The 18,799-nt window shown below is 47.3% G+C and overlaps 18 non-coding genes across 18 annotated transcripts; 14 read left to right on the forward strand and 4 right to left on the reverse strand.

The window, feature by feature from the left end:
• The first annotated feature begins 1,189 nt into the window (after nucleotides 1–1,189).
• On the forward strand, nucleotides 1,190–1,262 carry Trnav-cac. The gene has a single exon. It is a non-coding gene; the product is annotated as a tRNA-Val (tRNA).
• A 158-nt stretch (nucleotides 1,263–1,420) lies between these two features.
• On the forward strand, nucleotides 1,421–1,493 carry Trnav-aac. Its single transcript has one exon. It is a non-coding gene; the product is annotated as a tRNA-Val (tRNA).
• Nucleotides 1,494–1,687: 194 nt separating this feature from the next.
• Nucleotides 1,688–1,759, reverse strand: Trnap-agg. The gene has a single exon. It is a non-coding gene; the product is annotated as a tRNA-Pro (tRNA).
• A 402-nt stretch (nucleotides 1,760–2,161) lies between these two features.
• Nucleotides 2,162–2,234, forward strand: Trnav-cac. The gene has a single exon. It is a non-coding gene; the product is annotated as a tRNA-Val (tRNA).
• A 158-nt stretch (nucleotides 2,235–2,392) lies between these two features.
• Nucleotides 2,393–2,465, forward strand: Trnav-aac. The gene has a single exon. It is a non-coding gene; the product is annotated as a tRNA-Val (tRNA).
• A 194-nt stretch (nucleotides 2,466–2,659) lies between these two features.
• Trnap-agg lies at nucleotides 2,660–2,731 on the reverse strand. Its single transcript has one exon. It is a non-coding gene; the product is annotated as a tRNA-Pro (tRNA).
• A 402-nt stretch (nucleotides 2,732–3,133) lies between these two features.
• On the forward strand, nucleotides 3,134–3,206 carry Trnav-cac. The gene has a single exon. It is a non-coding gene; the product is annotated as a tRNA-Val (tRNA).
• Nucleotides 3,207–3,364: 158 nt separating this feature from the next.
• Trnav-aac lies at nucleotides 3,365–3,437 on the forward strand. Its single transcript has one exon. It is a non-coding gene; the product is annotated as a tRNA-Val (tRNA).
• A 6,184-nt stretch (nucleotides 3,438–9,621) lies between these two features.
• On the forward strand, nucleotides 9,622–9,694 carry Trnav-cac. The gene has a single exon. It is a non-coding gene; the product is annotated as a tRNA-Val (tRNA).
• A 158-nt stretch (nucleotides 9,695–9,852) lies between these two features.
• Trnav-aac lies at nucleotides 9,853–9,925 on the forward strand. The gene has a single exon. It is a non-coding gene; the product is annotated as a tRNA-Val (tRNA).
• Nucleotides 9,926–10,119: 194 nt separating this feature from the next.
• Trnap-agg lies at nucleotides 10,120–10,191 on the reverse strand. Its single transcript has one exon. It is a non-coding gene; the product is annotated as a tRNA-Pro (tRNA).
• Nucleotides 10,192–10,593: 402 nt separating this feature from the next.
• Trnav-cac lies at nucleotides 10,594–10,666 on the forward strand. Its single transcript has one exon. It is a non-coding gene; the product is annotated as a tRNA-Val (tRNA).
• A 158-nt stretch (nucleotides 10,667–10,824) lies between these two features.
• On the forward strand, nucleotides 10,825–10,897 carry Trnav-aac. Its single transcript has one exon. It is a non-coding gene; the product is annotated as a tRNA-Val (tRNA).
• A 194-nt stretch (nucleotides 10,898–11,091) lies between these two features.
• Trnap-agg lies at nucleotides 11,092–11,163 on the reverse strand. Its single transcript has one exon. It is a non-coding gene; the product is annotated as a tRNA-Pro (tRNA).
• Nucleotides 11,164–11,565: 402 nt separating this feature from the next.
• Nucleotides 11,566–11,638, forward strand: Trnav-cac. Its single transcript has one exon. It is a non-coding gene; the product is annotated as a tRNA-Val (tRNA).
• Nucleotides 11,639–11,796: 158 nt separating this feature from the next.
• Nucleotides 11,797–11,869, forward strand: Trnav-aac. Its single transcript has one exon. It is a non-coding gene; the product is annotated as a tRNA-Val (tRNA).
• A 6,530-nt stretch (nucleotides 11,870–18,399) lies between these two features.
• On the forward strand, nucleotides 18,400–18,472 carry Trnav-cac. The gene has a single exon. It is a non-coding gene; the product is annotated as a tRNA-Val (tRNA).
• A 158-nt stretch (nucleotides 18,473–18,630) lies between these two features.
• Trnav-aac lies at nucleotides 18,631–18,703 on the forward strand. The gene has a single exon. It is a non-coding gene; the product is annotated as a tRNA-Val (tRNA).
• Nucleotides 18,704–18,799: the final 96 nt, after the last annotated feature.

Here is an 18,799-nt window from a genome sequence, read left to right on the forward strand (position 1 = left end):
TTGGCGTATGTGACAGGGATCTGAGTCATCACCGCTGGGGACGCTTCCTCGCCGACCGGCGTCTGGATCAGGCGGCGTCGCATGCAGGCGGATCTGACGTGGCCTTCTTGTCCACAACCCGCACATGTTCGGGGTTGGCCGTCGTACATGACAATGGCTCGCACCCCGCCAATGGTCAGGTATGATGGAATATGTTTTTTCAGTTCAATTTTGACCTGACGCACACCATTAAGGACATGGTAGGTCGTGAAGGTTTGCCATTTTTCCTCTACGTAACCGATGACGTTACCGTATGGTTGTAACGCAGAGACAACTTCGTCCTTCGGCACTTCAAAAGGTAGTTCAAACACCCTAATCGTGCGTTGACCGTACTCTGCGAGTTCAAGTGTTACAGCTCCGACGTGACCATCAGAGTATTTGAACTTAAGTCCATTGGCATGGCGGCGAATAACATCTTCACACACCTCGGTGTTTGTCATTTTAATATGAACGACACTACTCGTGATCGAAAAATGGATTCCGATAACGTGGTTAGGATCTAAACGAACTTCTTCACGTATGAACGTTTCAATTTCATGTGCACGAGGTCGCGCATGTTCAGCTCGGAAGGAAACTTTAAGGGTCGCACGGCGGTAAGCGCTCGACATGTTGTTCACAGTGGACGGACGCAAGCCTGAAAGCTACGACGCGGAAGTAAACAACGCCTGCAGCGGAGCACTGGCCGGCGCGCGGGGCCGTCCGCACGCTGCCACGGCTGAGAGCCGACTGACCCCTAGACCAACGAGCCCTGTGACACGGCGAATGCCAATTATTGCAGTCCCTAGATGTCGTCCAGGGTGCCCTGGAAGTCTCGTGTACGCTTGCGGGATGGGGGCGGCGCGAATTCCCGCGGTCGGCGGCCTTCCTGGGCTATTGGTACCTTCATGTAGAGCTGCCGCTGGGCTCGCACTGCCTGCTGCTGAGAAAGTGATTGCTTTTGCTGATATGACTTGCAATAACGACTGCGCGAAACGCCGCTATCTCGTTAGGGGTGCTACGGCAGACACCCTCTAGAGCACCCCGAAGACTTCTTGAGCCCTCGGCTGTGATGGGTTCCAGGCTGACAAAAGAACTGTCGTGTGTGCATTCACGGACTAGAGAAAGGATGAGGCAAGTTCGAGTGAACAAGGATGGACTCCTCGGGTCCGTCGTTTCCGTAGTGTAGCGGTTATCACGTCTGCTTCACACGCAGAAGGTCCCCGGTTCGATCCCGGGCGGGAACAGTATTTTCTTGCCTATGTCGTATTGTCCTCCAATGAGCCACGTCGTGTGTGGATCTGCTGCATGTCCCTTCGTTTTGCAAGTACCACATTTATTGAATTTTTGAGTTACGATGGCAACATCACTACACGTTGTCTGTGAAGTAAGGTGCACACAAGCAGTTTCCGTGGTGTAGCGGTTATCTCGTCTGCCTAACACACAGAAGGTCCCCGGTTCGATCCCGGGCGGAAACACTTTTTCATCACTTTAAGCAAGACGTACTAACATGCATCTGCTACCATCTGTACCCGAAACCTTCGTAATCGCCTTCACGCGTCGGACCCGAGTGTCAATTGCTCACATCGAATAAGAAATTCATTTGATATTGACGGCGAGCTTTTTGCGCTGACTCAGCCACTGACGTGCGATCAGTTTGCACAAAACGCTAGGGCTCGTCCGGGATTTGAACCCGGGACCTCCTGCACCCTAAGCAGGAATCATACCCCTAGACCAACGAGCCCTGTGACACGGCGAATGCCAATTATTGCAGTCCCTAGATGTCGTCCAGGGTGCCCTGGAAGTCTCGTGTACGCTGGCGGGATGGGGGCGGCGCGAATTCCCGCGGTCGGCGGCCTTCCTGGGCTATTCGTACCTTCATGTAGACCTGCCGCTGGGCTCGCACTGCCTGCTGCTGAGAAAGTGATTGCTTTTGCTGATATGACTTGCAATAACGACTGCGCGAAACGCCGCTATCTCGTTAGGGGTGCTACGGCAGACACCCTCTCGAGCACCCCGAAGACTTCTTGAGCCCTCGGCTGTGATGGGTTCCAGGCTGACAAAAGAACTGTCGTGTGTGCATTCGCGGACTAGAGAAAGGCTGAGGCAAGTTCGAGTGAACAAGGATGGACTCCTCGGGTCCGTCGTTTCCGTAGTGTAGCGGTTATCACGTCTGCTTCACACGCAGAAGGTCCCCGGTTCGATCCCGGGCGGGAACAGTATTTTCTTGCCTATGTCGTATTGTCCTCCAATGAGCCACGTCGTGTGTGGATCTGCTGCATGTCCCTTCGTTTTGCAAGTACCACATTTATTGAATTTTTGAGTTACGATGGCAACATCACTACAAGTTGTCTGTGAAGTAAGGTGCACACAAGCAGTTTCCGTGGTGTAGCGGTTATCACGTCTGCCTAACACACAGAAGGTCCCCGGTTCGATCCCGGGCGGAAACACTTTTTCATCACTTTAAGCAAGACTTACTAACATGCATCTGCTACCATCTGTACCCGAAACCTTCGTAATCGCCTTCACGCGTCGGACCAGAGTGTCAATTGCTCACATCGAATAAGAAATTCATTTGATATTGACGGCGAGCTTTTTGCGCTGACTCAGCCACTGACGTGCGATCAGTTTGCACAAAACGCTAGGGCTCGTCCGGGATTTGAACCCGGGACCTCCTGCACCCTAAGCAGGAATCATACCCCTAGACCAACGAGCCCTGTGACACGGCGAATGCCAATTATTGCAGTCCCTAGATGTCGTCCAGGGTGCCCTGGAAGTCTCGTGTACGCTGGCGGGATGGGGGCGGCGCGAATTCCCGCGGTCGGCGGCCTTCCTGGGCTATTCGTACCTTCATGTAGACCTGCCGCTGGGCTCGCACTGCCTGCTGCTGAGAAAGTGATTGCTTTTGCTGATATGACTTGCAATAACGACTGCGCGAAACGCCGCTATCTCGTTAGGGGTGCTACGGCAGACACCCTCTCGAGCACCCCGAAGACTTCTTGAGCCCTCGGCTGTGATGGGTTCCAGGCTGACAAAAGAACTGTCGTGTGTGCATTCGCGGACTAGAGAAAGGCTGAGGCAAGTTCGAGTGAACAAGGATGGACTCCTCGGGTCCGTCGTTTCCGTAGTGTAGCGGTTATCACGTCTGCTTCACACGCAGAAGGTCCCCGGTTCGATCCCGGGCGGGAACAGTATTTTCTTGCCTATGTCGTATTGTCCTCCAATGAGCCACGTCGTGTGTGGATCTGCTGCATGTCCCTTCGTTTTGCAAGTACCACATTTATTGAATTTTTGAGTTACGATGGCAACATCACTACAAGTTGTCTGTGAAGTAAGGTGCACACAAGCAGTTTCCGTGGTGTAGCGGTTATCACGTCTGCCTAACACACAGAAGGTCCCCGGTTCGATCCCGGGCGGAAACACTTTTTCATCACTTTAAGCAAGACGTACTAACATGCATCTGCTACCATCTGTACCCGAAACCTTCGTAATCGCCTTCACGCGTCGGACCAGAGTGTCAATTGCTCACATCGAATAAGAAATTCATTTGATATTGACGGCGAGCTTTTTGCGCTGAGCGCTGACTCAGCCACTGACGTGCGATCAGTTTGCACAAAACGCTAGGGCTCGTCCGGGATTTGAACCCGGGACCTCCTGCACCCTAAGCAGGAATCATACCCCTTTTTTTTTTTTTTTTTTTTTTTTTTTTTTTTTTTTTTTGTGGGCCTCCCTTCTCCCCACACAGCCCATCCATACGCTCACCTTTTTGTGCCTTCTTCGGCTAGCTTCTGCGCTTTTTTTTTGAGATTTTTTTATTTTTATTTTTATTTTTATTTTTTTTTTATTTTTTTAGATATATATTTTGCGGTGGTGTATCTCAGGATCACTACCTCTCAAGCTCGTCTTCACTTAGTAATGGCATGAATGTTTCCGTGTCGTTCTGCTTTCATCGATGTTTGAGTTGCTTGAGGCTTGATTCAATGTTGTCGTCTCTTAGCGTTGAGAGTAGGTTCGCCGAGATGGCCGCCGTGCTGTTTCCTTGCAGTTATTCACTAAAGTAACTGGTGTGTTCCTTGAGTTGGTGGAGGCAAGATCAACAAGAGCATATGTTTCTCTTTCAGCATCATAGATAATAAGGAGAAATTAAAGGTCCGTGTTGAGGAAAAACGGGTATCTAGAAAGAAATACTGCCTCGTCTGAGTTAAACTTCATCAAATTAAACTATACGTGTCTTCTAGGGAACGTAAAGAAACAGAAATAAATATTGGCTCCACAAGTTTAGCATCCTGTTGCATGCTGATTCTCTTTGGGATTAGGTGCACACATTGTACCAACCATGAAACAATAAAGTCCGGAGAACTGACAAAGAGATACCCTGATGATAGAAGAAAGGAATAAAAAGCAATAATCGTGCTCAATAGTTCGCACACTTAAAGTTTTCCATCATTCAAAGCAACGGTGAGAAATTTCTGAAATTTTTCTTTATATTTTCGTAATCGTTTGATCGCGTAATATTCGGCAATAAGATACAGATGAAAATCAGAAAGTGTAGGCGTTTTAGTCGTCAGCATATAATAGAGGTACTGTCCAATTAACCAGGTATAGCTATTATTTTTAGATTTCGGAAATAATTGCCAGTCCGGGTGGAGTATATCCTGCAGTTGTATTGCGGATGGCGACGTTCTATTAATAAGAGCCAGTTTCATTCTCGTCCAGTTCCAGATTTGCGTTTGATCTCTGCAGTATAATATGTGTTGCAACGTTTCCACATGTCCACATGCGTCGCAAGTCGGTGTAGGCCGTAATTGGATCTTACACAATTTCTCTCCCGTGGGCATCACCTCGTTCACAACATCATACCACAAGGAACGTACTCGGGAACGAAGAAGAGGAGTGCTGATATTCATCCAAATTTGTCGCCAGTTCTTGCCAGGATACTTCATTTCAATAGAGTTATTCTGTTGCCGATTGTAAATACACTGTAAACAGCCGCAGCAGTGAATGCTTGCAGGTGTTGATGCACATAGCTGGACTCCACGTAATATCGGCGAATATGAACGAGCTCGGGATGGATAGGTCCAACATTTATCGGTGGCGTCATATCCGGTGGTCGTAACTGCTGGAATAGACGTGCCGTAAGACCTGTCTGACTACATCGTACGATCCTTGATGTTCTAGCTAGAAAAATCGCTAAGCACTGTAATTCAACATCTTTAAGGGCTAGACCACCTTTATAGTGAGGTAAAGCGGTAGCCTTGAAAGCGACTTTAAAAATATTACCTCGCCAAACGTACCAGCCTGCAAGAGCTAAAATTCTGTTTGCAATATCGGTAGGAATAGGGAGAACAGCGGCAACATGGTAAATCTTGCTGAGAACATAATAATTGACGAAATGTGCTCTCTGAATCCTGTCTAAAGACCGCGTATTGTGCTCTCGAATCAAAGCTCGAAGGACGTTGAGCTTCTGTTCCCAATTCACTCTCACCATTTCCCGTGGATTCGAAGTGAGAATCAAACCAAGGTGCTTGAGTTGGTTGGTTGCCTCTAACCAAACGGTGTTCGCAAAGCGAGCCTGCGGACCTAAATGCAAGACTTTGGATTTCCGTTCGTTAAGGCGTGCACCGCAGGCGCTGGCATACCGGTGTACAAGCCGTCGCACGGTATCGAACTCTCCGTCGTTGTTGATAAGGACGCTAATATCGTCCGCATAGGCATGACAGACGGTCTTTGTATTCAGCGTTTGAAGACCCGGTAAGGTGACGCAAAACGTCTTCAGTAGTGGCTCTATAGCAATGGCGAAAAGAGTCGTAGAAAGCGGGCACCCTTGTCGCAAACCTTGGTGAATGGGCACAGGGGCTGTTAACTGGCCGTTGAATTTCACGCGGGAAGACGTATTGCAGATACAGTGTCTTATTATCTGTACGAAATGCTGGTTGAAACCCAGTTTTTCCAGCGTTCTGAACAGAAATCCGTGGTTAGTCCTATCAAATGCCTTATCGAAGTCAAAAAAGACTATTGCCAACGTGGTCTTGCAAATCCAAGTCAAATATGCAATATCTCGATATTCGCACAGGGCGTCTATCATTGATCGGCCAGTAACCACGTTCATGTGATATGAACCAAGAACTTTACGAAGGACTGGCTTGAGTCTGGCATTGATAATCCTAGTAAAGATTTTGAAATCTGCGTTGAGTAGGGTGATTGGTCGTAAGTTAATGAGTGAAGTCCCCGGTGACGGTTTGGAGACTAAGACTATCATGCCCTCAGTAAACTGCGATGGAAGAGCAGTATTCATTAACAATTCATTATACATGATAGTCAGTTCGTCGCCGAAAACATCCCAGTACCGAAGATAAAATTCAATCGGCAAACCGTCTAAGCCTGCAGCTTTTCCTTTCGCCGCAGACGTAATGATAGACTTCACTTCGAAGTTAGTTATGGTTGCCAGGAGCTGTGCGTGGTCGTCCGGATCCACCGATGCCGTAATGTTAGACAAAAATTCCTCTCCCGCCTCTACATCTGTGTCATGCAGTGAGTAAAGTTGCCGGAAATGATTCCGAATAAAAGTCTTAAGCTCGCCTTGCTCATCATAAACACGACCTTCGTCATCTGTCAGTTGAGTAATGATTTTTTGTCTCCCCCTTTTAGCTTCCCGTATGACGTGGTACAAGGACGCAGACTCATTAAAGGTGTCATCGGAAGAGCGTGCCCGGACTTGGGCTCCTGCCAGAGACTCACGAACCAAAGCGGTGATTTTGGCTTTGGTACGTTTAATGCGTAGGAGATTGCCAGGCAGTGCAGAGAAATCGTTATATAACTGGCGGAGAGCGGTAAAATAAAACTCCAACGTCTGTTTCTTCCAGTACGCCTTAGCCCTGGCAAACTGACAAATACATTTCTTTATGTGCGGCTTCACTAACTCCGTCCACCAATGAACACGCTCCCTATATCTTTGTCGTCGCTGGAGGCACCATTGCCACGTTGCAATGAGATCCTTCTTCAGGTCGCCGCCGTTCAACAGGGCGACGTTCAGTTGCCAGACGCCTCGACCCAAAAAGGTTTTCTGCGAGACATGCCGAAGCGTGATGTGATACGCACAGTGGTCGCTAAAATTAACAGGCCATATTTCACAATCCCTGGCAGCGCTTAAAATGTCTTTAGATACATAAAACCTATCCAGACGACTAGCGGAGGCAGCGGTAACATAAGTATATCCGGCGACCTGCGGGCGAAGTGAGCACCAGGTATCTTGTAAGTCCAGCCCATCAATTAAATCTCGCAACTCCAAACAAAAATTAAAATTCGGACACTGGTCTTCTCTGCGTACAACACAATTAAAATCGCCGCCCAATAAAATCCTCGAACAACCACAGGATAATAATGGTACAATCGCATCGCGATAAAAAACACTCCTATCCCTTCGGCCTGTAGATCCAGTCGGGGCGTAGACGTTGATCAAAAGCAAATCTTCGAATTGTACGACAATCCCTCTACCCGTTTCTAAAATCGCTCGAGGTCTGCAAGTGATGCCCGCCTTGTACAAAATTGCAGTCCCTGCCTCATCGCCGATATTGATGATGGCCTCATAGCCCGTGACATTCCCGACCTTGGGTGTGACGACTTCTTGTAAGAAAACGATATCTATATCGGCGGCGTACATATAGTCAGTCAAACATTTTAATTTGACATCAGATGTTATTCGATTTATATTAGCAGTTGCAATTTTGTAATCCCGCATAAGAAAGGGCAATACCATGTTAATGCGTATCGTCGGCCCAGGACGGCTGCTTGCTCGACCCCGGCGAGGGAGTGGTATCCATAAAGGCATCGGGTCCAGAACTGTCGACATGCATCACCACATCGGTCTCCTCTGAATGCTGCACGACCTGTACTCCATCGTCTGTAACGATTCTCTCACATTCATCGGTCCGGAACTGCTTGATTGTACGTTGCAGTTTCTGTTCAAGAGTACGAGTTTCCTCGTCACTCAGCTTACGGACCGATTTCTTTGGTCGTCCTTTCTTCTGAGGACGGACGTCCTCAACGTGTTCGTTGATGTCGGGTTTCGCAGCGGTAAGAGTAGCACCCGCGGGAGACTGTTCGTTGCCGGAAAACGCGCTTAGCGGAGAAGACACTTCAAGGGGATGGGAAACTCGCGGCTGGTTACCAGAGTCCTCAGGTGGAAGACTCTCCGCAGATGGGTGCAGATGTTGATCGGGCAATCCTGGCGGAGGTTCCACATGGACCACGCCAGCATCCGAAGGGCGCGAATTTCCGGCCCCGTCGATTGCATAGTTTTCCACGTCAGAATCAACGGGCATTCGGCTCGCCGTAGCTGTGTTTACATCGGCGGCGGTCACGTCAGGCACAACCTCAGCCGCGTGCAGCTGTGGCGCGCTAACGACAGACGGACCGACAAGGCTCTCGGCATACGTCGGCCTATTGCCATCCTGCCCTGCTGCAAGGGCATCGCGTTGTCGCAAAACACGACCCACTGGTTTAGCACGGGGACACGCGGCCTTCAGATGGTCCGTAGAGGAACAAAGTACACAAGTACGTGGTTGCCCCTCGTACATAACGAGTGCCCGGAAGCCTTGTATCACGACATTCGACGGGATATGCTTCGAGAGGTCAATTCGCGCTACCCTGACACCATTATCCACATTGAAGTGTTTAAGTCCACTCCACTGCTCTTGGTGAATTTCCAATACGTTCCCATACTGGGACAGACATTGCCGAATACGTGCAAGTTCAATTTCAAATGGTAGGTTGAACACACGGACCGTGCGCAGACCTAACCCAGCATGGGTAACGACAACTTTACAAATTTCACCATCAGAATTAACGAACTCGGCAGTACCCTTAGTTAAGTCCATTACACGAAAACAAGGCTCGTCACTAACAAGTTTCACGTAGACAGCATTCGCCAGGAAATCGTAAGAAAACCCTAAAACTTCCTCGTCTTTAAGACTCAATCTGTCGAAGAAGAAATCGACTAATTCGTGGACCTGTGGTCGGCTAAAACCGAACGGGAATTGGAAACGCAACGTGTAACGGCGTAACTGATCATCCATGGCAAAGGCCATGATGTACTTACAAGGCCCAACCAGCTGCAGGCGCCGCCAAACACGCGCGGAGCGAGCACTCCGGCACGTCTGCACACGGCCGCTGCTGCGGCGGAACTGACCCCTAGACCAACGAGCCCTGTGACACGGCGAATGCCAATTATTGCAGTCCCTAGATGTCGTCCAGGGTGCCCTGGAAGTCTCGTGTACGCTGCCGGGATGGGGGCGGCGCGAATTCCCGCGGTCGGCGGCCTTCCTGGGCTATTGGTACCTTCATGTACAGCTGCCGCTGGGCTCGCACTGCCTGCTGCTGAGAAAGTGATTGCTTTTGCTGATATGACTTGCAATAACGACTGCGCGAAACGCCGCTATCTCGTTAGGGGTGCTACGGCAGACACCCTCTCGAGCACCCCGAAGACTTCTTGAGCCCTCGGCTGTGATGGGTTCCAGGCTGACAAAAGAACTGTCGTGTGTGCATTCACGGACTAGAGAAAGGCTGAGGCAAGTTCGAGTGAACAAGGATGGACTCCTCGGGTCCGTCGTTTCCGTAGTGTAGCGGTTATCACGTCTGCTTCACACGCAGAAGGGCCCCGGTTCGATCCCGGGCGGGAACAGTATTTTCCTGCCTATGTCGTATTGTCCTCCAATGAGCCACGTCGTGTGTGGATCTGCTGCATGTCCCTTCGTTTTGCAAGTACCACATTTATTGAATTTTTTAGTTACGATGGCAACATCACTACAAGTTGTCTGTGAAGTAATGTGCACACAAGCAGTTTCCGCGGTGTAGCGGTTATCACGTCTGCCTAACACGCAGAAGGTCCCCGGTTCGATCCCGGGCGGAAACACTTTTTCATCACTTTAAGCAAGACTTACTAACATGCATCTGCTACCATCTGTACCCGAAACCTTCGTAATCGCCTTCACGCGTCGGACCAGAGTGTCAATTGCTCACATCGAATAAGAAATTCATTTGATATTGACGGCGACCATTTTGCGCTGACTCAGCCACTGACGTGCGATCAGTTTGCACAAAACGCTAGGGCTCGTCCGGGATTTGAACCCGGGACCTCCTGCACCCTAAGCAAGAATCATACCCCTAGACCAACGAGCCCTGTGACACGGCGAATGCCAATTATTGCAGTCCCTAGATGTCGTCCAGGGTGCCCTGGAAGTCTCGTGTACGCTGGCGGGATGGGGGCGGCGCGAATTCCCGCGGTCGGCGGCCTTCCTGGGCTATTGGTACCTTCATGTAGACCTGCCGCTGGGCTCGCACTGCCTGCTGCTGAGAAAGTGATTGCTTTTGCTGATATGACTTGCAATAACGACTGCGCGAAACGCCGCTATCTCGTTAGGGGTGCTACGGCAGACACCCTCTCGAGCACCCCGAAGACTTCTTGAGCCCTCGGCTGTGATGGGTTCCAGGCTGACAAAAGAACTGTCGTGTGTGCATTCACGGACTAGAGAAAGGCTGAGGCAAGTACGAGTGAACATGGATGGACTCCTCGGGTACGTCGTTTCCGTAGCGTAGCGGTTATCACGTCTGCGTCACACGCAGAAGGTCCCCGGTTCGATCCCGGGCGGGAACAGTATTTTCTTGCCTATGTCGTATTGTCCTCCAATGAGCCACGTCGTGTGTGGATCTGCTGCATGTCCCTTCGTTTTGCAAGTACCACATTTATTGAATTTTTGAGTTACGATGGCAACATCACTACAAGTTGTCTGTGAAGTAAGGTGCACACAAGCAGTTTCGGTTGTGTAGCGGTTATCACGTCTGCCTAACACGCAGAAGGTCCCCGGTTCGATCCCGGGCGGAAACACTTTTTCATCACTTTAAGCAAGACTTACTAACATGCATCTGCTACCATCTGTACCCGAAACCTTCGTAATCGCCTTCACGCGTCGGACCAGAGTGTCAATTGCTCACATCGAATAAGAAATTCATTTGATATTGACGGCGAGCTTTTTGCGCTGACTCAGCCACTGACGTGCGATCAGTTTGCACAAAACGCTAGGGCTCGTCCGGGATTTGAACCCGGGACCTCCTGCACCCTAAGCAGGAATCATACCTCTAGACCAACGAGCCCTGTGACACGGCGAATGCCAATTATTGCAGTCCCTAGATGTCGTCCAGGGTGCCCTGGAAGTCTCGTGTACGCTGGCGGGATGGGGGCGGCGCGAATTCCCGCGGTCGGCGGCCTTCCTGGGCTACTGGTACCTTCATGTAGAGCTGCCGCTGGGCTCGCACTGCCTGCTGCTGAGAAAGTGATTGCTTTTGCTGATATGACTTGCAATAACGACTGCGCGAAACGCCGCTATCTCGTTAGGGGTGCTACGGCAGACACCCTCTCGAGCACCCCGAAGACTTCTTGAGCCCTCGGCTGTGATGGGTTCCAGGCTGACAAAAGGACTGTCGTGTGTGCATTCGCGGACTAGAGAAAGGCTGAGGCAAGTTCGAGTGAACAAGGATGGACTCCTCGGGTCCGTCGTTTCCGTAGTGTAGCGGTTATCACGTCTGCTTCACACGCAGAAGGTCCCCGGTTCGATCCCGGGCGGGAACAGTATTTTCTTGCCTATGTCGTATTGTCCTCCAATGAGCCACGTCGTGTGTGGATCTGCTGCATGTCTCTTCGTTTTGCAAGTACCACATTTATTGAATTTTTTAGTTACGATGGCAACATCACTACAAGTTGTCTGTGAAGTAAGGTGCACACAAGCAGTTTCGGTGGTGTAGCGGTTATCACGTCTGCCTAACACGCAGAAGGTCCCCGGTTCGATCCCGGGCGGAAACACTTTTTCATCACTTTAAGCAAGACTTACTAACATGCATCTGCTACCATCTGTACCCGAAACCTTCGTAATCGCCTTCACGCGTCGGACCAGAGTGTCAATTGCTCACATCGAATAAGAAATTCATTTGATATTGACGGCGAGCTTTTTGCGCTGACTCAGCCACTGACGTGCGATCAGTTTGCACAAAACGCTAGGGCTCGTCCGGGATTTGAACCCGGGACCTCCTGCACCCTAAGCAAGAATCATACCCCTTTTTTTTTTTTTTTTTTTTTTTTTTTTTTTTTTTTTTTTTTTTTCTTTTTATCTTCGCCCTGACAGGGACTCGAACCCTGGACCCTTAGGTTAAAAGCCTAATGCTCTACCGACTTTTTTTTTTTTTTTTTTTTTTTTTTTTTTTTTTTTTTTTTTTTACGCCTTAACCACTTTTTTTTATTTTTTTTTTTTTTTTTTTTTTTGTTTTTGTTTTTTTGTTTTCGCCTTAACCACTTTCTTTTTATTTTTTTTTCGTTTTTTTGAACCACTTTTAATTAAAATTTTTTATAAGTAATAGGCAGAAGGAGGCAAAGTGGGCAGGGGTCAAGAATAATCTGAGGCCTGGCCACAATGTCTCCACCATACCCATCACTGATTTTCGACCTTGTCGCTCCTATGATCCAAAAATACAACTGCCCACTTTAGCAAATTTATTTTTTTTGTTTTTTCCATTTTTTTAATTTTTTTGTTTTTAATTTTTTTTTAAATTAGTGTTTCCTCTTTTTTTATGGTTTTTTATATTATCATGATTAAATGAAAGGAATTCGTTCGTGAAATAAGTAATGCCTCTCCATGTGCATAAAATGAAAAATATAACTCAATCTTCTACTTGTTGTTCCTGCCTTCATTTTTTTTTTAATTTTTTTAAATTTTTTATTTGTTGTCGTTTTTGACCATTTTGTCATAGTGGAAAATCAACAAAAATGAAAGTATAAGAAATGAAACAGACAATAATTCTGCACATAGTATTATAGTCACTCAATACTGTGTGCTTTAGGTTGATGGTGTTTAGCCTATCCCCATTCTATCAAATATAATTTGTAGCATATTACCATATTTCTTCTTGTGGTCTGCATACGTACGTATTTTGTGGTATTTGCACTGTAAGTATATCTTGAAATCTGTAACGGTGTCAGTTCCAGCGTCATGAGTTACGTAAGTTACATAATTTCCTAGGAGCCAATAGACGGCATTATTCTTCGTCTCTGGAAAATAACGGTCTTGTGGTCTGTGCAGCACTGACAGCGAGATGTACTGAGGTGAAGACCTTGTAATGAGAGCTATTTGCACCTTGAGCCAATTCCAGATATGTATATTGCCGCCGCAAGTGTATCGATGGATAATTGTGTCCACTAGTCGACATCGTTGACATAGATTGGTGTCACTAAGGCCAATTTCATATAATCTTTCGTTGGTGCTAATGATATTATTAACGGCTTTGTACCATGCTGTTCTTATGTCAGAAGATAAAACTTTTAAATTGATGTTTTGCCAGATAGCAGTCCAGTGTATGTGAGGAAACTGTCTCTCTACTTTATTCTTTCCTTCACACGTCTCCCAGACCCGCATAATATCTCTTGACGTTAGTTGACGTAGCCGTGTAACTTCGTCCCTCAAGTAGCTAAGTTCAATATAAAAGGCTCGCACGTGCTGGAGACGATTGTTAATTTTTTGCACATCAATAGGAGGCTGCAGGCTGCGAGGTTTTAGAATTTCAAAAAGTCGGCTTGAAATACTTTCCGGTACTTCTCTAATGATAGTTAGTTGCCTTTTGACGAAGAGTGCAGAGGCTTTGTTAGTGATATTGATGAGACCTAAACCACCATTTCGGGGATGTAAGGTAGCCACTTTGGCGGTTACTCGAAACAGTTCTCCTTTCCACAGAAAATTTGTGATTCTGGACGTTATGTTCTTGGCTATCATTTTGGGTAGTGGAAAGAGCTGAGCGGTGTGGTATGCTGTAGCTAAGATACACGTGTTGATGTACTTAATCCTCTGAATCTGATTCATATTCCGTGATAAATTTTCCATTATAGCACCCTGCACTTTCCGTGCCGCAGCTTTCCAATTCAACGCAGTCATTTTCATTGGGCATGCGGTCAATGTGACACCAAGCGTCGTATGCTGCCTGACCAGCTTTGCCCACTCTACGTTTATGTGCTCAAAACCCCTAAGATGTAAAATTTTGCTTTTCTTTTCATTTGAATTTGCCCCAGACGCACTGCAGTAAGTCTGAATCACTGCAGCTAACGTAGCTACATCGTCATTATTTCTGATTATGACGCCTACATCATCAGCATAAGCTTTTATAGCTGTTTTGCACCCTGACAGTGTTAAACCTGTTAATTTATCGTGAATACGTTTAAGAAATGGGTCCAGTGAAATGGCAAATAGTGACATAGAAAGGGGGCTTCCCTGAGGAACACCGCGTCGTATTTGGAATTTTCTCGTAGCCTGACTGTTAACTGCTATGCATGCGTTTATTCCTGTCGCCACGTTTTTTATTACGTTTAAGGCTCGCTCCTGGAAACCGAGCTTTTTTAACGTCTTGAAAAGGTAGATATGATTCACGAGATCGAATGCTTTATGAAAATCCAGGAAAACCAGGGCACATTTGATGTTAGTGACGGAAGTGATTGCAATTATATCCCGAAATTCGGCTAAATTGTGAAACAGAGTTTTACCTGCAATGCAGTGTTGATACGGACTAATCAGTCTATTTGCTAAGGATGAAATTTTCTTGTTGAGAATTCTTGCTATTATTTTATAGTCCGCGTTGAGCAACGAAATCGGTCGGAAGTTAGTAAGATCTTTGTGTCCTTTAGTTTTGGGGATAAGGACTATTTTACTTTCTTTAAATTCAGAGGGTATCATTGCGCCCTGAAGAACTTCATTTACAATCGCTGTAATTGTCCCTCCCACTATCGGCCAATAGCGGACATAAAATTCTGCAGGTAGACCATCAGGACCTGGGGATTTTTTCAGAGGGGAGGTACACAGAGTCACATAAACGTCCTCATTACAGACGTGCGACAGGAAGGTAACGTTGTCATCATCCGTCAGCTGTGGCACAAGAAAGTCGAGGAAATCATCAATAGATTCCTCGCAGCTGGAATTTTCGGAATATAGGTTATCGAAGTAGCGATAGATCTCATTCAAAATATCTTTCTGTGTCCTAAGACTTGTACCATTCGCCGTCCGTAATTCGTCGATAAGCATTGTTCTTCTGTTTTGAGCGTGCTTCAGAAGGTGGTATAGGGAAGTTGTTTCGTCCTCTGAGACAGATTTCGCCTTGGATTTTATTTTAAGTCCTTCCAGTTGATGCCTCTTAATGCTGAGTAATTTAGCCTTAATTTTTTTGATATCTGTCAGGCGAAGATGTGAACCAGATGTTTGACCATATAGCTCTCTGAGTACTGAGTAATAGAACTCTATAGTGTTCTTAAGATCTCTGGCCCTCTGAAAGCTATATTGCATTATCGTCTTTCTAAGTTTCGGCTTTGTCATTTTTGTCCACCATTCGACGGTAGTCGCGTATCTAGGAAGAGCACGCAGGCATAACGCCCATGCGTCTTTTATCTGATCTTCTAATTCACGGTCTTGTAACAGCGAGACATTTAAATTCCACTGGTTTTTGAAGCGGCGTATTGGCTGCGCTTGTAAATTTATACAGGCCAACACACCGGAATGGTCCGAAAAGTAGACAGGAACCGTTTCTGTTTTCAATAAAGCCGATTCGAGATTGTCGGTAATGTAGAATCTGTCGATTCTGCTGCATGCATTGGAAGTTGCATAAGTGTACTCGACAACAGCAGGGTGTTTGCATTCCCAAGCATCCTTTAGCTTTAAGCTAGTGACGAGATGTTTTAATTCAGCAGAATAATTAAAATTTGGACTCTGATCTTTCCTGTTGAGGACGCAATTAAAATCACCCCCCATTATAAGGTGACTGGGGTTTTTGCGTAATAAGTATATTACCTCGTCTTTAAAAAATCGTGTTCTGTCAGATCTATGTGAGCTGCCAGAAGGGGCATACAAGTTAATAAGGGACACGTCATAAATCTTGAGCCCTATTCCCCTTCCAGATTCCAGTCGTTCTACTTCCGTTACTGGAATCCCATCCCGGATTAAAAAAGCTGTCCCCACGCTAGTTTCGTGGGAGACATTTAGGTGAGCAACATACCCGGGAATATTTAAATCCGACGTGACAACTTCCTGCAGCAGGGCTATATCAGTTCCCGAGTCATATAAAAATTCTTTTAGCGCTGCTATTTTCAATGCCGACCGTATTTTGTTAATATTGACAGTAGCAATAGTATAACACTGGGTCATTGCGTTATTACTCGTTGGATGTTAGGACAGTGAGTAAATAACATGCGACTAAATTATTACTTAGGAGACACAGAAAATTTAGACAGAACAGAACGTCCCATTGAGAGGTTGCTAATTACAGTATTAGTGCAGTCTAGGTGTGAGATTTCCCTCCTGAATCAGTAGAAGATTGATTATCAGGAAGTTCCTCAGGAGATTCTTTCAATGACCCGTGTCTGACAGTTTCGTAACGCACATTTCGGGGTTTCGTGTCACTTTTCACGCTCTTTAACTTCGCTTGATTACGAGGAGCATTGACATTCGGTTGTGGCTTTAACTTCCTTCGTGGAGCATCCGAAGGCTCTGTGACGGGTTTTGTGGTGGTCGGTTGTGACGCCGATCCCGTCGGGTCGTCCAACTGTACGACACGGCCTGTACTGCTTAGCCCTGTCGTGTGGTCAGTACCCTTCGGGGAAGCACTAGCCGTTACAGAGGGTTGATCCAGACACACTAATTGTTCCTCGTGACTGTCAGGAGGCTGCTCGTCTTTGCAAACTGTGTCCCCTCCTGATGTTTCGCGGTTATTGCTAGAAACATCCCCGTCTTCGCAGTTTCCCACCAATTGGTTACGTTCTGATTGTTTACAAGCTTCCATCTGCATTTCCTGGAGTTGTGGCATTACTTCCTCCTCGCATTGTTTTTGTTTGCGTGCGGAGTGAGATTTGTCAGACAACTCGTCGTCAGAACAGCTATCAGTTATCTCATGGGGCCGTTTTTTTGTCTGCAATTCGGATGATGCGGGGGTGTCAACATCAGCCTTTTTATCTAAACATGGAAATTGAGTAATATCATTTACGGAGAAATCAGAGTGGTTTGCTTGGGCAGTATCCACACCCAGGGGGATAGATACATTATTTGGCAAGACATCGTTTAGGGTAAGTTTCTGGCGTTGCGTTAGATTGCTTTTCAATACAAAAACCCGCCGCGGACAATCCTGTCTAAAGTGGCCAGACTCATTACAAACATGACAGGTCGGTACTTGACCTGAATACACAATTTGCGCCCTGTAGCCATTTACAAATATATGAGACGGAATATTGGTCTTGATGTCCATCTCCACAGATCGAATTCCGTTAAAACACTGCAGTTTGTAGTGACGAGACCAACGTTCATTATTAACAGATTTCACGTCACCATACTTGCAAAGCGCATCCTTAATTAAATCATTATCAATTTCAATAGGTAAGTTAAGCACGCGAACGGTAGTGTAAACAATATCAGCTCGCCAGATCCGAACTTTGCTCTTCGAGCCGTCTCTGTGAATGAATTCTACTTCACTACCCCACTTTGCTAAAAGTCTATCTATCGTCACCGAGCTCTCAAACTTAACAAAAATACAGTATTTATCATTGTCTAACTGCATTGTATGGACGGAATCAGAGTTGACACCAATTACCTCAGTAATCCAATCGTGTATTTCCAGTGACGTTGGCTGGATATGACGGGTTTCCTTGTCGAAAGCGAAGACCAGTGTGTTTTTCCTGACGGTCGTAGACATGATTCAGAACAGGGATGAAACTCCGGTTAAAAAACCGAAATTCCGGCAAGTGACAGAACGGCGATGAACAGCTAAACACTAACGACGATACACAAACACGAAGATGAACGGACAGCCAGCAAAGGAGACAACAGCAGAACACGTATGTAAACAACACAATCGGAGCGCAGCAGTACACACGTCCACACGGTAGCACAGCTGAAGCGCGACGTAGACCAACGAGCCCTGTGACACGGCGAATGCCAATTATTGCAGTCCCTAGATGTCGTCCAGGGTGCCCTGGAAGTCTCGTGTACGCTGGCGGGATGGGGGCGGCGCGAATTCCCGCGGTCGGCGGCCTTCCTGGGCTATTGGTACCTTCATGTAGACCTGCCGCTGGGCTCGCACTGCCTGCTGCTGAGAAAGTGATTGCTTTTGCTGATATGACTTGCAATAACGACTGCGCGAAACGCCGCTATCTCGTTAGGGGTGCTACGGCAGACACCCTCTCGAGCACCCCGAAGACTTCTTGAGCCCTCGGCTGTGATGGGTTCCAGGCTGACAAAAGAACTGTCGTGTGTGCATTCACGGACTAGAGAAAGGCTGAGGCAAGTACGAGTGAACATGGATGGACTCCTCGGGTACGTCGTTTCCGTAGTGTAGCGGTTATCACGTCTGCGTCACACGCAGAAGGTCCCCGGTTCGATCCCGGGCGGGAACAGTATTTTCTTGCCTATGTCGTATTGTCCTCCAATGAGCCACGTCGTGTGTGGATCTGCTGCATGTCCCTTCGTTTTGCAAGTACCACATTTATTGAATTTTTGAGTTACGATGGCAACATCACTACAAGTTGTCTGTGAAGTAAGGTGCACACAAGCAGTTTCGGTGGTGTAGCGGTTATCACGTCTGCCTAACACGCAGAAGGTCCCCGGTTCGATCCCGGGCGGAAACACTTTTTCATCACTTTAAGCAAGACTTACTAACATGCATCTGCTACCATCTGTACCCGAAACCTTCGTAATCGCCTTCACGCGTCGGACCAGAGTGT

This window comes from Schistocerca americana, unplaced genomic scaffold (genome assembly GCF_021461395.2).
Source record: "Schistocerca americana isolate TAMUIC-IGC-003095 unplaced genomic scaffold, iqSchAmer2.1 HiC_scaffold_139, whole genome shotgun sequence".
Lineage (NCBI taxonomy): Eukaryota > Metazoa > Arthropoda > Insecta > Orthoptera > Acrididae > Schistocerca > Schistocerca americana.